This window comes from Ovis aries, chromosome 5 (genome assembly GCF_016772045.2).
Source record: "Ovis aries strain OAR_USU_Benz2616 breed Rambouillet chromosome 5, ARS-UI_Ramb_v3.0, whole genome shotgun sequence".
Taxonomy (NCBI): domain Eukaryota; kingdom Metazoa; phylum Chordata; class Mammalia; order Artiodactyla; family Bovidae; genus Ovis; species Ovis aries.
Window position 1 is genome coordinate 30,507,510 of NC_056058.1, and position 15,254 is coordinate 30,522,763.

The window sequence follows — 15,254 nt, forward strand, 5'->3', positions numbered from 1 at the left end:
TGACCAACCTAGATAGCATATTCAAAAGCAGAGATATTACTTTGCCAACAAGGGTCCATATAGTCAAGGCTATGGTTTTTCCAGTGGTCATGTATGGATGTGAGAGTTGTGCTGTGAATAAAGCTGAGCACCAAAGAATTGAAGCTTTTGAAGTGTGGTGTTGGAGAAGACTCTTGAGAGTCCCTTGGACTGCAAGGAGATCCAACCAGTCCATTGTAAAGGAGACCAACCCTGGGATTTCTTTGGAAGGAATGATGCTAAAGCTGAAACTCCAGTCTTTGACCACCTCATGAGAAGAGTTGACTCACTGGAAAAGTCCCTGATGCTGGGAGGCATTGGGGGTGGGAGGAGAAGGGGGACGACAGAGGATGAGATGGCTGGATGGCATCACAGACTCGATGGACATGAGTTTGAGTGAATTCCAGGAGTTGGTGATGGACAGGGAGGCCTGATGTGCTGTGATTCACAGGGTCGTGAAGAGTCAGACACGACTGAGTGACTGAACTGAACTGAAGTGAACTGATTCTCTGTGAATCAGTTTGGATTTGAGAGCTTTCAAGCACTGGTCGAGTTTAACTGCTCTAGCCTTTGTCACTTGTTCTGTCTTACCACCTGCCCCGGCACTACCTAAATTTTGATATTACATCTGTATGATGACTCATCTCTCTGCTTTGGTCCATTTCTTCTTCCTGTTTTAAAAATTAATACAACATCTGGGCTTGACTGTTACTGCATTTAGTCATTTAGTACATTGAATGGTTGATGGTTCAAGCTGGAAGTTTTCTAGGTCAGGAAATTCAATGTATACATCACTGTACACCCAGTTTAGCATGGTAGTGAGTGCTCAGAATCCTCTTCAAGTAAATATATATATATATATATATATATATATATATATGTGTGTGTGTGTGTGTGTGTGTGTGTGTGTGTGTAATTTCAGTTTTATTTTGTATTACTTATATAAAAACACTAAAATTATGCTAAATGTTAAAGAGGGCTTCCCTGGTGGCTCAGACAGTAAAGAATTTGCCTGCAATGCAGGAGACCTGGGTTCGATCCCTGGGTCAGGAAGATCCCCTAGAGAAGGGAATGGCAATCTAATCCAATATTCTTGCCTGGAAAATTCCAGGACAGAGGAGCCTGGCAGGTCATAGTCCATGGTGTCGCAAAGAGCTGGACACAACTGAGTAACTAAGACTTTATAACAGTTTGGCATTTCTTTCTCTGAGTATCTTTTCTTTTTAAAATATTTATGTTTAATAATAAATTGTTACATTTTTGAAAGTTTCTGCTTTTAAAAGAAATGTAAGTCTTGATAAACACTTTCATGTGATTATCCTGTTGTAAAATGCCAGGTGGAATTTAAGTGATAACTAATTAGATTATAATTATGTATAACACTAATCGGCCAAAAACACAACCAGAATGTCTTTCTGCACTTTCCTGTTCTGAAAGTAGTGAAATATATTAAACAACATTACTGATCTATTTAATTTGGTACACCATCCAATTACAGTGAAATGCATATGTATATAATTATATAACTTATGACTGCCTAATGAGGTACTCTATCCTGAAGACATTCTCACAGGTAGGTCAAGGTATTTATGTATTTTTCACATACGCCCTGTAACATTTAAAGGTAACTCAGGCCATGGTATAAATTCTTCTATATGGACAGCTACAATTACATATTGAATTGATCTAAGTCAGTAATAAATTGCTTCCTATTAAATTTTTAATAGGAAAAGAAGCCCTCTTTAATATGTAAACCAAAATGTAGCCCCTGTAAAGGCTATATTTATGATCTACCTTGTTAATTGCTGTATTTCTAGTATTAGCAGCAATAGACATTTCATTGTAACAATAGGAATATATTACACAAAGATATGTATTAACCCACAAATGAGTAAAGATGAATGAATTCATGGTCAAAAATGTGGTTAGCTTTTCTGACTTTAATTAGTTAACTTACATTACGTGAAGAAACAATGTATCTCATAATATCCTTCTAACAACAGCTTTGAAATTCATTTAGACACATCATTTCTTCTCATAAAAGAGTGCTGCTGCTGCTGCTAAGCCGCTTCAGTCGTGTCCGACTCTGTATGACCCCAGAGACAGCAGCCCACCAGGCTCCACCATCCCTGGGATTCTCCAGGCAAGAACACTGGAGTGGGTTGCCATTTCCTTCTCCAGTCCATGAAAGTGAAAAGTGAAAGTGAAGTCACTCAGTCATGTCTGACTCTTAGCGACCCCGTGGACTGCAGCCCAACAGGCTCCTCTGTCCATGGGATTTTCTAGGCAAGAGTACTGGAGTGGAGTGCCATTGCCTTTTCCGAAATGAGTGCTACTGGTTATGATTTATAAAGAGGAAACATTAAGAAAGCCTCAGACAGTTAAGCAATCTTCTTGGCTATATGACTTGTAACTATGGAATTTCTATACTTAGTTAACATAAAGTGAAATGAAATTTGTCTTCCCTTGACCTAGGAGAAACTGTATTCTGTTTTGGATGCTGACCTTAATAATACAGTGTTACATAGAGCCATTCCTTATTAGGTTAATATAGCAGTGGAAATTTTGACTCAATAAATCAGCTCTGAGATTTTTAATAATCCTTAACTTTTTATCACTCCCAAACAGCAGATTTTGTAGAGGTCAACAACACTGACTAGAATAGCACCTGCTTGATGCCAGCTCTCAAGAGGAAGCTCAAATAACAAACTTCACACTCTACTGTAATATCCAATCTTTATCAAGTCTCTCTACTGAAGCAAAGCTGTCTGCAGAGAGGTGTGAGGCTGAGTACAAGAAAAACAGAAAGTGCCAAGAAAGCTATGAGTTTCTTCACTGAAGACTCAATTGTTCCACATGATTTTTACCTAGGACAACTGGTGGAAGGTAGAACAGAGACAGAGGACTGGGTCAGCAAGGAACATGCTGCTAAGTCACTTCAGTTGTGTGCGACTCTGTGCGACCCCGTGGACTGCAGCCTACCAGGCTCCTCCGTCCATGGGATTTTCCAGGCAAGAGGACTGGAGTGGGTTGCCATTGCCTTCTCCTAGCAAGGAACATAGATAGGGCTAATATCCATAACCCTTCTTTCAATCTTCTGTTTATAATTCTGCCACATTTCTATACTGAATGGGTAGCTTGAAAGGAAACAGACAAGCGAGGTTAGTTTGTGCAATGACATGACCTGCGTCAGTTTTATGAATATAAAATAGAGTAAAGAGCATGGGCTTTGGAGAAAGCTCTTAGTTGAAACTCCAAATATGTCGTTAAGTACCTATTGGAGACTGGGCAAGAACACTGAATTTCCTATGCTCCAACTTTTTCATCATAGAATGATGGCAATCTATAGAGTTGAAGATTATGTGATAAAAATCTTAATATACATCCTGGATGAGTGTTAGCACTTGATAATTATGTTGTAAAGGTGACACTGTGTTGAGCATTTTCACATAAGATGGTATCAGTTCAGTTCAGTTCAGTGACTCAGTCATGTCCAACTCTGCGACCCCATGAATTGCAGCATGCCAGGCCTCCCTGTCCATCACCAAATCCTGGAGTTCACTCAAACTCACATCCATTGAGTCAGTGATGCCATCAAGCCATCTCATCCTCTGTTGTCCCCTTCTCCTCCTGCCCGCAATGCCTCCCAGCATCAGAGTCTTTTCCAATGAGTCAACTCTTCGCATGAGGTGGCCAAATACTGGAGTTTCAGCTTTAGCATCAGTCCTTTCAAAAAACACCCAGGACTGCTCTCCTTTAGGATGGACTGGTTGGATCTCCTTGCAGTCCAAGGGACTCTCAAGAGTCTTCTCCAACACCACAGTTCAAAAGCATCAATTCTTTGGTGCTCAGCTTTCTTCACAATCCAACTCTCACATCCATACATGACCACTGGAAAAACCATAGCCTTGACTAGACGGACCTCTGTTGGCAAAGTAATGTCTTTGCTTTTCAATATGCTATCTAGGTTGGTCATAACTTTCCTTCCAAGGAGTAAGTGTCTTTTAATTTCATGGATGCAGTCACCATCTGCAGTGATTTTGGAGCCCTCAAAAATAAAGTCTGACACTGTTTCCACTGTTTCCCCATCTATTTCCCATGAAGTGATGGTTCTGAATGTTGAGCTTTAAGCCAACTTTTTCACTCTCCTCTTTCACTTTCATCAAGAGGTTTTTTAGTTCCTCTTCATTTTCTGCCATAAGGGTGGTGTCATCTGCATATCTGAGATTACTGCTATTTCTCCTAGCAGTCTTGATTCCAGCTTGTGCTTCTTCCAGCCCAACATTTTTCATTATGTACTTTGCATATAAGTTAAATAAGCAGGGTGACAGTATACAGCCTTGACGTACTCCTTTTCCTATTTGGAACCAGTCTGTTGTTCCATGTCCAGTTCTAACTGTTGCTTCCTAACCTGCATATAGGTTTCTGAAGAGGCAAGTCAGGTGGTCTGGTATTCCCAACTCTTTCAGAATTTTCCATAGTTTATTGTGATCTGTACAGTCAAAGGCTTTGGCTTAGTCAATAAAGCAGAAATAGATATTTTTCTGGAACTCCCTTGCTTTTTCCATGATCCAGCCGATGTTGGCAATTTGATCTCTGGTTCTTCTGCCTTTTCTAAAACCAGTTTGAACATCTGGAAGTTCACCGTTCACCTATTGCTGAAGCCTGGCTTGGAGAATTTTGAGCATTATTTACACATAAAATAGTATAAGAAATGATAAATCTAAATTAAATCAAAATGTCTGGTTTAACACAAAAAAATCTGGTAAATCCTAACAGAGGACACTTGCTACTTGGAAGAAAAGCTATGATAAACATAGAGAGCCTATTAAAAAGCAGAGGCATTACTTTGCCAACAAAGGTTCGTCTAGTCAAAGCTATGGTTCTTCCAGTAGTCATGCACAGAAATGAGAATTGAACCATCAAGAAGGCTGAGCCTCAAAGAATTGATATTTTTGAACTGTGGTGTTGGAGAAGACTCTCCAGAGTCCCTTGGACAGCAAGGAGATCCAACCAGTCCATCCTAAAAGGAATCAGTCCTGAATACTCATTGGAAGGACTGATGCTGAAGCTCCAATACTTTGGTCACCTGATGTGAAAAGCCGATTCTTTGAAAAAGGCCCTGATGCTGGGAAAGATTGAAGGCAGGAGAAAAAGGGGATGACAGAGGATGAGATGGTTGGATGGCATCACCGACTAATGGACATGAATTTCAGCAAGCTCTGGGAGATGGTGAAGGACAGAGAAGCTTGGCAGGGTGCAGTCCATGGGGTAATAAAGAATTGGACACGACTGACTGACAAAACAGAGGACATTAAAAGTAGCTGATTTACTTTCAGCACTTACTCTGTTTAAATATTTTCACATCCTGCTTAATTTTAAAGATGGAAGTCATTTTACTCAATTTCCTTTCTTTGTTCTCCTATATTAATCCAAAATGACAATTCTCATTTGCCTTTTACAATCTTATGAAAGAACGGCATTTCTAAAATTCTCTTGAAAATTGGCATTGTGCTACTTTGATGAATATGTTTCTGTTTTCATTTAAATGCACTTTAAAATAGGTGCTTTGAGAAATCAGATGCAAAATGTTTTATCTGTTATCTGGCAATGGCTGTGTTTTACTATCTTTGGTGCTAAAAACATCTCTTTCTGTGGAGATAAAAAGATATTTAGCATTTAATTGTCTCATATCACCTGTAGTTAAGTCTCTTTATGAGAGTTTGCAAAACAGGAAAAAGTAATGCTGAACAAGTTTTTAATCATCTAAATCACCACAGGAGTAGTTACTAACTAACAGATGATTTCAAAATATACATCTTTTAAAAGAGAAATCATTACTAAAGGCCTGGTGTTAAAACCAAAGATTTCTTAGGAATCTATTTTATTTTTATTTTACTTTATTTTTAAACTGTAATGAAAACAATTTTATTTGTATAATTTTTATCTGTATACCCATAATGAGTTACTACCTTAGTTTTGCTAAGAATAACTTCTAACAAAGGTGATACTATTTTATTCTTCCAATTCTATCAAGATGTAATTGACAAAGAGAACTGGATAAATTTAATGTATACAGCATAATGATTTGATTTACATATATCATGAAATGATTAGCACAATAAGTTTGGTGAATATCCATTATCACATAGAGACACAAAATTGTAAAAAAAAAAATAGAAAAAAGTTTTTTTCTTTTGATGAGAACTCTTAGGATTTACTCTTTTAACAATTTTCATAAATAACTTAAAGCAGTGTTAATTATATTTATCATGTTGTACATTCAGTTTAGTCGCTCAGTCGTGTCTGACTCTTTGCATTACAACCCTGGTATTACCTTATAAATGGAAGTTCGTATATTTTGACTGTCTTCACCTAATTCCCCCTTTCCCTAATCTTCATTCCTGGTAACCTAAAAATTAATCTTTTTCCATGACTTTTTGTTTTTTTTTTAATTTTTAGTAAGATTTTCTATTAACATACATTTAATAAAAAATAATATCTACTCTGGCTCTCTTCTCCATTGTAAGGGGAAGAGTCATGAGAGGGCTGGCACTCTGCCCACCCCTAGGCATCCGGACAAGCCCTGCTTCCAAGGCTCCTCTCTACCTGCCACTTTCCAACAGGCTGTGACTTCCAGACAGATGGTTCAAAGTTACAAGTGCTTTAGGCCCTCCCTTGAGCTCCCCCAACCCCCCGCCGTGGGCAGAATTCAGGGGCCACATAGGAAAAAAACCCCTTGCCTTTTCTGATTCTTGGGAAACTTCATTCATGTCAGAAAGAGGATCTGGGGACAGAGAGTGACATCTCTAATGGCTAGGGGGAATGGAGGAAAGGGACAATGATGAGGGACAGGGCCGAGAAGAGGGATGGCGCTGAGCTGGCCTCACTGCAGCCGGTCACTGCGGAACAAGTCCTCCATAGCCAGGTCAGGCAGCAAGGTGCAGGGGTTGCTCAGCATGCTGAGCCCCTCCAGGCCCAGTGGCTCCATGTGCAGCTCCTCCTCCAGCCCCAGTCCCAGCCCTAGCCCCAGCCCAGCTGCTGACACCTCAAAGCCCAGCACTCAGGCCAGGGCTGCTGCAAACTCCTTGTGGAAGCCTGGGGAGGCGTCTCCTGTGAGGATGATGTTAGGCCCTGAGCCATAGTGAGAACAGTGGGTTACATTCTGGTGGTTGAGGGCATGAGGGTCCTGGGGCCCACTCACTGTCCTCTCACCCCCTAACAATCCAGGCCCTTTGGAAAAGCCAGGGAGATCCAGCACCAGCTGGTCAATGGGCTCTCCATGCTGAACTGCCCCAGGTTCCCGAGGCTGCAGTCACTCATTGATCGGTGGTAAGACTGTTGTCCATGCTCACTGGGGCTGGCTGAGTACAGTGTCCATTACTGTAGCTGCCTGCCCAGGGGCTGACACCCTGAGAGCTGCACTGAGCAGGCATGAGAGGGCAGCCCTGGCTCCTGCAGGGGCTTTGGGGTGGGTGGCTGAATGGGCAGAATGAAACCTTGGGGGCTGTAGCGGATATGGTGGGCAGCTTAATGGTATCCAGGGGGACGCCCTGAGTGATGGAAGACAAAGTGGGTGACATTGTTGGCAAAAACTGTTTGGGCAGTTGCTGTTGGGACCTTCTGGCATTGGCTGGGCCGGCAAACTATGGGGACTGAGGGGCACATAGCGGTGGCAGCGGAAGGCCCTCAGGGCAGAAGCTGAGTAAGGCAGAGGTAGAGGTGGGGGGTTGGCGGGGAGGGCAGAACCAGAGATGAAGCAGAAGAGGAGGAAGAGGAGGAGGAGAGGGTGGGGGCACTGAGCAAGGGGTGACCCAGGGAGGTGGTGGGCAGTGTCTGGTGGGCCAAGAAGGCAGCAAGCAGTCATGAGGGGTGACTGTGGGAGCCCTAGAGCTGGGGCTGAGGACTTCTCAGGGAAGCCTGGAGGTTGGGATTGCTTAGGGAAGATGGCAAGGATGGGTGGCTGAGAGGTGAATGATGTCCTGGTACACCATAGCCCAGACCCCCACTGATGCCCAGATGGGTCATGGTGTGGGTCAAACTGGAGGGACTGTTGCCCCCACTCAGGCTGAGATAGGCTGTCTCCTCTGGGTCCATGAGGTGGGCAGTGGTGGAGGAAAGTGCAGGGTGATGAAGTCAGGTAGGGAGCCACCTGTGTTCATGGCAGGTAGGAGGACAGGCACAGTAGCAGGCTGGTCAGGAGACAGGGAGATGTTAACTTGAGAGACTTCACAGGACTGAAGTCGGGAGGAGGATGAGGACAGCTTCTTAGCATCCCATGGTTTCAGCAAGTGCTTACCGTTTAGCAAGTTCTCCTCAATAGAAGGGACTTTGGAGCCCATCTCGCCATCCAGAAAACCTTCATGGCTGATTGGCAGGACCCTGGTGGGTGCAGGGCCTGGATAAGTGTCCAGAGGGCTGGGGTACATCGTGCTTGTGTGAAGGACAGAGTCAGAGCTTGTTCTCTTAAGTGCAGATGGTAGTTGAAACAACTGCCCCTTCTCTGCAGGGAAATTGCTCCAGAGCATTGTCCTCCACTAACTGGACTCTGGAGAAAGAGATAAATAGGACAATAGGGAGAGCTGTCAATGTGGTGAGGGTAGCGGTGAATGGGGATACCATTCTTCGGGGATCTCCCTGCACCTGTTCTCCCAGCCAGTGGTGCCGAGTGCTCTGAGATGAATCCAGAGGGGAGTGGAAGGGACCCTGGAACTCAGCCAGGCCACAGCCAATCTGGTTCACGTTGGGCAGAGAGCCACCATAGTGGGAGCTCCTTGTGTATGCCAGCTGCAGTTTTTGGGCCTGCAACTGGGTGGAGCTGATGTCCATCATCACCTCCTTGAAGGCCACCGTCTCCTCGGCCTGACACTACTTCTGCAGTGCGATCTTCTCACTAAACTTAAGTGGATTGGAAGCTGAGGCTGTGGCCGAACCAGCCCATTCGCTCCAGACGTCACCATCTTTCTCGCCCTTCACTCCCCGCCACCCTCCCAATACAAGCCTCCACCTCCGCCATGGGCCCCAGCCCGGCTCTTCCAGCCATAGCCGTCGCCACCTCTGAAATTTTTCTTTCTTTCTTGTGAAGTATAATTGACCTACAACACTAAGTTATCTCCTAGTTACCATGTATTAATCTGATAATTCTAGCTATACAAAATGATCACCATGATAAGTCGTTATAGTTTTTCAACATACAAAGAAACTATATTCCCCATATTGTACATTTCATACCTATGACTATTAATTGAAATTTCATACTTCTTAATCTGCCTATTTCTCTCCCCACCACCCCTGCTCTCTGGCAATCACCTATTTGTTCTCTGTATCTGTTTCTGTTTAATTATGTTTGTTCATTTATTTTGGGTTTTAGATGTCACATATAAGTAAAATCATGCACTATTTGGCTTTGTCTGACATTTCACTTAGCATAATACTGTCAGTCCATCCATATTGCTGTAAATGGCAAGATTTCATTCTTTCATATGGCTGAGTACTATGCTACTGTATATGTGTGTGTGTGTGTGTATATATATATGTGTATATATATATATATATATATATCTTCTTTATACATTCATCTGCACTTAGGGTGCTTCCATATTTTGACTATTATAAATAATGGTGCTATGAACATTGGTGTATGCATGTTTGAATTAGGTAATTTTTTTTTTAGTTTTTTATTTTTTTAATTTTAAAATCTTTAATTCTTACAGGCATTCCCAAACATGAATTAGGTAATTTTTTAAATTCAGATACATATACAGAAGTGGAATTGGTGAATCACATGGTACTTTATCTTTTCAGTTTTTTTGAGGAAACTATAAGGTTTGCTGTAGTGATTGCACCAATTTACATTACCATCAATAGCATACAAGTGTTCTTTTTTTGTCATATCCTCCTCAACATTTGTTATTTTTGGTTTTTGATGATAGTCATTCTGAGAAGGGGGAGAAGATAATTCATTTTGATTTTGGTTTGCTGATTTTGATTTGATGATTACTGATATCACGCATCTTTCCATGTGCCTGTTGGTTATCTGTATGTCTTCTTTGGGAAAATGTCTATTCATTTGTTCTATCATTTTTTAATTGGGTCATATGTTTGCATGTTTGACTTGTATGAGCTGCTTAAATATGATAGATTAACTCCTTATTGGTCATGTCATTTACAATTAATTTTCATTCAGTAGATTGCCTTTTCATTTTGTTGATGGCTTATTTTGCTATGCAAACACCTTTAAGTTAAATTAGGTCACATTTGTTTATTTTTGCTTTTATTTCTTATGCCATAGGAGATAGATCCAAACAAAAAGGCTATGATTTATGTCCAAGAGTTTTCTGCCTATGTTCTGGGCTGGGAGTTTTATGGCATCTTATATTTAGAACTTTAATTGTCAGTTTATTTTTGTATATAGTATGAGAAAATGTTCTAATGTCATTCTTTTACATATAGGTTTCCAGTTTTCTGAGCACAGTTTAAAAAAACTGTCTTTTCTTCATTGTGGATTCTTGCCTTTTTTATTGTAGATTAATTGACCATAAGTACATAGATTTATTTCTGGACTCTCCATTCTGTTCCGTTGATTAAATGTCTGATTTTGTACCAATACCACACTGTTTTTTATTACTATAGCTTTGTAGTACAGTCTGAAGTCAGGGAACCTGATTCTTCCAGCGATGTTCTTTCTCAAGAATTTTTTGGTCTGTGGGATATTTTTTGCTTCCACTTAAGTTTTAAAATTATTTGTTTTAGTTCTCTGGAAAATATCATTGTTATTTTGATTAGAGCTGCATTGAATCTCTAGCTTGCCTTGGATAGTATTCTCATTTTAACAATATTAGTTATTCTAATCCATGAGCACAGTATATTGTTTCATATGTATGTGTTATTTTCAAGTACTTTCATCAGTGTCTTTTAATTTTCCAAGTATGGATTTTTTTATCACTTTAATTAAACTTATTCCAAGGTATTTTAATTCTTTTGATGTAATTATATATAATATTTTTAAAATTTCTTGTTCTGCTATTTTACTTTAATATATATTCAGTAAATACATGACAGATTTCTATATATTAATTTTGCATCCTGTAATTTTACTGAAGTCATTGATGAGTTTTTATACATTTGTAGGGTTTAAGAGGATCTTTTTATAGTATCATATCACCTGCAAACAGTGACACTTATATTTCTCCTTTCCAATTTGGGTTATTTCTTTTTCTTGTCTGACCACTGTGACTCAATTCAGTGCAGTTCAGCCACTCAGTCATGTCTGACTTTTTGCAACCCCATGGACTGCAGCATGCCAGGCTTCCCTGGCAATCACCAACTCTCAGAGCGTGCTCACACTCATGTCCATCGAGTCGGAGATGCCATCCAACCATCTCATCCTCTGTCGTCCCCTTCTCCTCCTGCCTTCAGTCTTTCCCAGCATCAGAGTCTTTTCCAATGAGTCAGTTCTTCACATCAGGTGGCTGAAGTATTGGAGTTCCAGGTTCAGCATCAGTCCTTCCGATGAATATTCAGGACTGATTTCCCCTAGGATGGACTGGTTGGATCTCCTTGCAGTCCAAGGGACTCTCAAGAGTCTTCTCCAACAACACTGATCAAAAGCATAAATTCTTCGACACTCATCGGTGCTTTCTTTATAGTCCAATTCTCACATCCATACATGATTGTTGGAAAAATCATAGCTTTGATTAGAGGGACCTTTATTGGCAAAGTAATGTCTCTGCTTTTTGTAATGCTGTCTATGTTGGTCATAGCTTTTCTTCCAAGGAGCAAGTGTCTTTTAATTTCATGGCTGCAGTAACCATCTGAAGTGATTTTAGAGCCCAAGAAAATAACTGTTTCCATGTTTCCCCATCTATTTGCTATGAAGTGATGGGCCAGATGCCATGATCTTCGTTTTCTAAATGTTGAGTTTTAAGCCAACTTTTTCATCAAACAACCAAGAGAATTCCAGAAAAACATCTACTTCTGCTGTGGCTAGGACTTCCAATACTCTGTTGAAGAAAAGTGGCAAGATAGGCATCGGTGTCTAGATCCTGGTTTTATAGGAAATGCTTTCAGCTTTTCAATTTTGAGTATGGTGATAGCTCTGGGCTTATTGCAATGTTCTATATAATCTTGAGGCATATTCTGTTTGTACTGACTTTATTTTTTTAATCACAAATGGATGTTGAATTTTGTCAAAAACATTTCATATTTATTGAGATGATTGTATTTGTTTTATTCTTCAACTTGTTAATGTCTTTTATTACATTGATTGATTTTTGCTTATGGAGCTATCCTTGCATTTCTGGTATGAATACATTTGATCAAGGTGTATGATCCTTTTAAAATATCTTTGAATTTGGCATGGTGATATTTTTTTTGAAGATTTTTACACTTATGTTTCTCAGTGATAGTGGCCTGCAACTTCCTTTAGTTTTTATATCTTTGGTTTGGTATCATAAAAATGCTGACCCTGTACAATGAGTTATGAAGCATTTGTTCCTATACAGTTTTTGGAATAGTTAGAGAAGTATTGGCATTAACTCTTTGATAAATGTTTGGTAGAATTCACTTGTGAAGTGACCTGGTCTTGGAGTTTTTGATAGTTGGGAATTTTTTTTATCCTGGGCTGGATGAAGCACAAGCTGCAATCAAGATTGGTGGGAGAAATATCAATAAACTCAGATATGCCGATGACACCACTCGTATGGTAGAAAGCAGAAAGGAACTGAAGAGCTTCTTGATGAAAGTGAAAGAAGAGAGTGAAAAGTTGGCTTACAACTCAACATTCACAAAACTAAGATCATGGCATCTGGTCCCGTCACTTCATGGCAAATAGATGGGGAAACAATGACTGACTTTACTTTCTTGGGCTCCAAAATCACTGCAGATGGTAACAGCAGCCATGAAATTAAAAGACACTTGCTCCTTGGAAGAAAAGCTATGACCAACCCAGATAACATATTAAAAAGCAGAGACATTACCTTCCCACAAATGTCCATCTAGCCAAAGCTATGGTTTTCCAGTAATCATCTATGGATGTGAGAGTTGGACTATAAAGAAAGCTGAGTGCCAAAGAATTGATGCTTTTGAACTGTGGTGTTGGAGACGACTCTTGAGAGTCCCTTGGACTGCAAGGAGATCCAACCAGTCCATCCTAGGGGAAATCAGTCCTGGATATTCATTGGGAGGACTGATGCTCAAGCTGAAACTCCAATACTTTGACCACCCGATGCGAAGAACTGATTCATTGGAAAAGACCCTGTTGCTGGGAAAGATTGAAGGCAGGAAGAGAAGGGAATGACAGAGGATGAGATGACTGAATGGTATCACCGACTCAGTGGACATGAGTTTGAGCAAGCTCTAAGAGTTGGTGATGGACAGGGAAGCCTGGCGTGCTGCAGTCCATGGGATTGCAAAGGGTCAGACAGGACTGAGCAATTGAACTGAACTTGGGACCATGCTCTATCTTGATGCTTTCTTTCAGACTATTCACTGCTTTCTTTGTTAATATTTTGGCTTCTTTCTCTTTTTGCTCATTGATAATAGTTCCTTCATGCTCTCTATCTTACTGACACTATCACTTAAAAATAAAGTGTCTTTGGAATGATTTTCTAATAAAACATTCTCTGATGAATTTACTTCAATTACATTTTGTAACTTCTGGACCTTTGACTGTAGCTTTTATCTTTTTCTTTTTTTTTTTTTTTTTTGACAAAATCCATCAAATTTTGTTGAAAAGAAGACAAACCTTTTTTAATTCATAGATTTTTAGTCTGATAATAACTTGAAGATATTTGTAAACTTTGTATATAATACAAGTACAAAGTAAATTAGTTTTAGAGTTGAAGAGATGATTGTTGACAAACTTGGAGGAGATTCCAAACACTTTAATTTCTCTGAAAAAGAGGCAACGTTTTCTTGCCTTTTGCTTTTCCTGTACTACAGTTTCTTAATTTTTAAAATTTTTACATACGCCTAAAATTTCTAGGGGCTTCCCTGTTGGCTCAGATGGTAAAGTATCCGCCTGCAATGCAGGAGACATGAGTTCAGTCCCTGGGTTAGGAAGATCCCCTGGAGAAGGGAATGGCTACACACTCCACTACTGTTGCCTGGAGAATCTGATTGACAAAAGAGCCTGGAGAGCTACAGTGCATGAGCTCACAAGCAGCTGGACATGACTGAGTGATTAACACTTTCTAGCCATAACTCTCTCTCTCTCTCTCTCTCTCTCTCTCTCTATATATATATATATATATATATATATATATATATATATATACATGTATATATATATACACATATATATATATATGCACACACACACATACAAGCTCTTCTGAAAATCTTCATTTATTTCTTTACTTCAGCTTTCTCCTGTCACCTCCCACATTCATGCAAAGGAGTCACAAGTTTATATCTCCAGCACTCAGAGCTCTAGTTTCTCTTTGAAATTCTAATTTAAGTGAGCAAGTATCACAAGAGATGTTAATGGGCAAAACAAAGCAAAATATATATGCTGTCAGATAAAACATGCAAGTATGAGAACAAATAATAAAAGATTTCATTAAGGGGAACTATTACAACAGAGAAATGCTCTTACCATCAAATTTATAAGTATCTTAAAAGTCAGATAGAAAGGGAGGTTTTTTTTTTTTTTTTTTTCAGTAAGAATCAACAAAACTAGAAGGAGCTAGGTGTGAGGGAGTGGGATGAGGCAGTGGCAAAATCAGAGAGTTGAGCAGCAAATGTTTTTCTTTGTAATTCCTACTCTTGGGAGAGAGAATAAAGGAAGAGACATTTCTTGTTACAGTGCTTGCATAAGCTGAAGAGCAAGTCAAAGTTCAAAGGGAAAAAGAAAAGCCTAATTAAATGTTGAATAAGTCATATTAGTAGGCATTTTGCTTAAACTGGTGAGAATGAACAGTGATATTAATTTCTTATTAAGCAAATAATATTCATATTCTTTAGGGGAAAATTTTAGCGCATCAGTCCCCAAATTTTTGGCATCGGGGACTGGTTTCATTGAAGACAATTTTGCTGCAGGAGGGGATGGTTTCAGTATGATTCAAGTGCATTACGTTTACTGTGCACTTTATTTCTATTATTAACTTATGATATATAATAAAATAATTGTACAACTCACCATAATGCAGAACCAGTGGAGAGGCTATAAATACAGATAAAACTTCACTCACTTGCCCGCCGCTCATCTCCTGCTGTGAGCCTGGTTCGTAACAGGC

The 15,254-nt window shown here is 39.9% G+C and overlaps 1 pseudogene; it reads right to left on the reverse strand.

Moving 5' to 3' along the window:
• Positions 1–6,904: 6,904 nt before the first annotated feature.
• LOC101113234 (CREB-regulated transcription coactivator 2-like) lies at positions 6,905–8,978 on the reverse strand (annotated as a pseudogene).
• Positions 8,979–15,254: the final 6,276 nt, after the last annotated feature.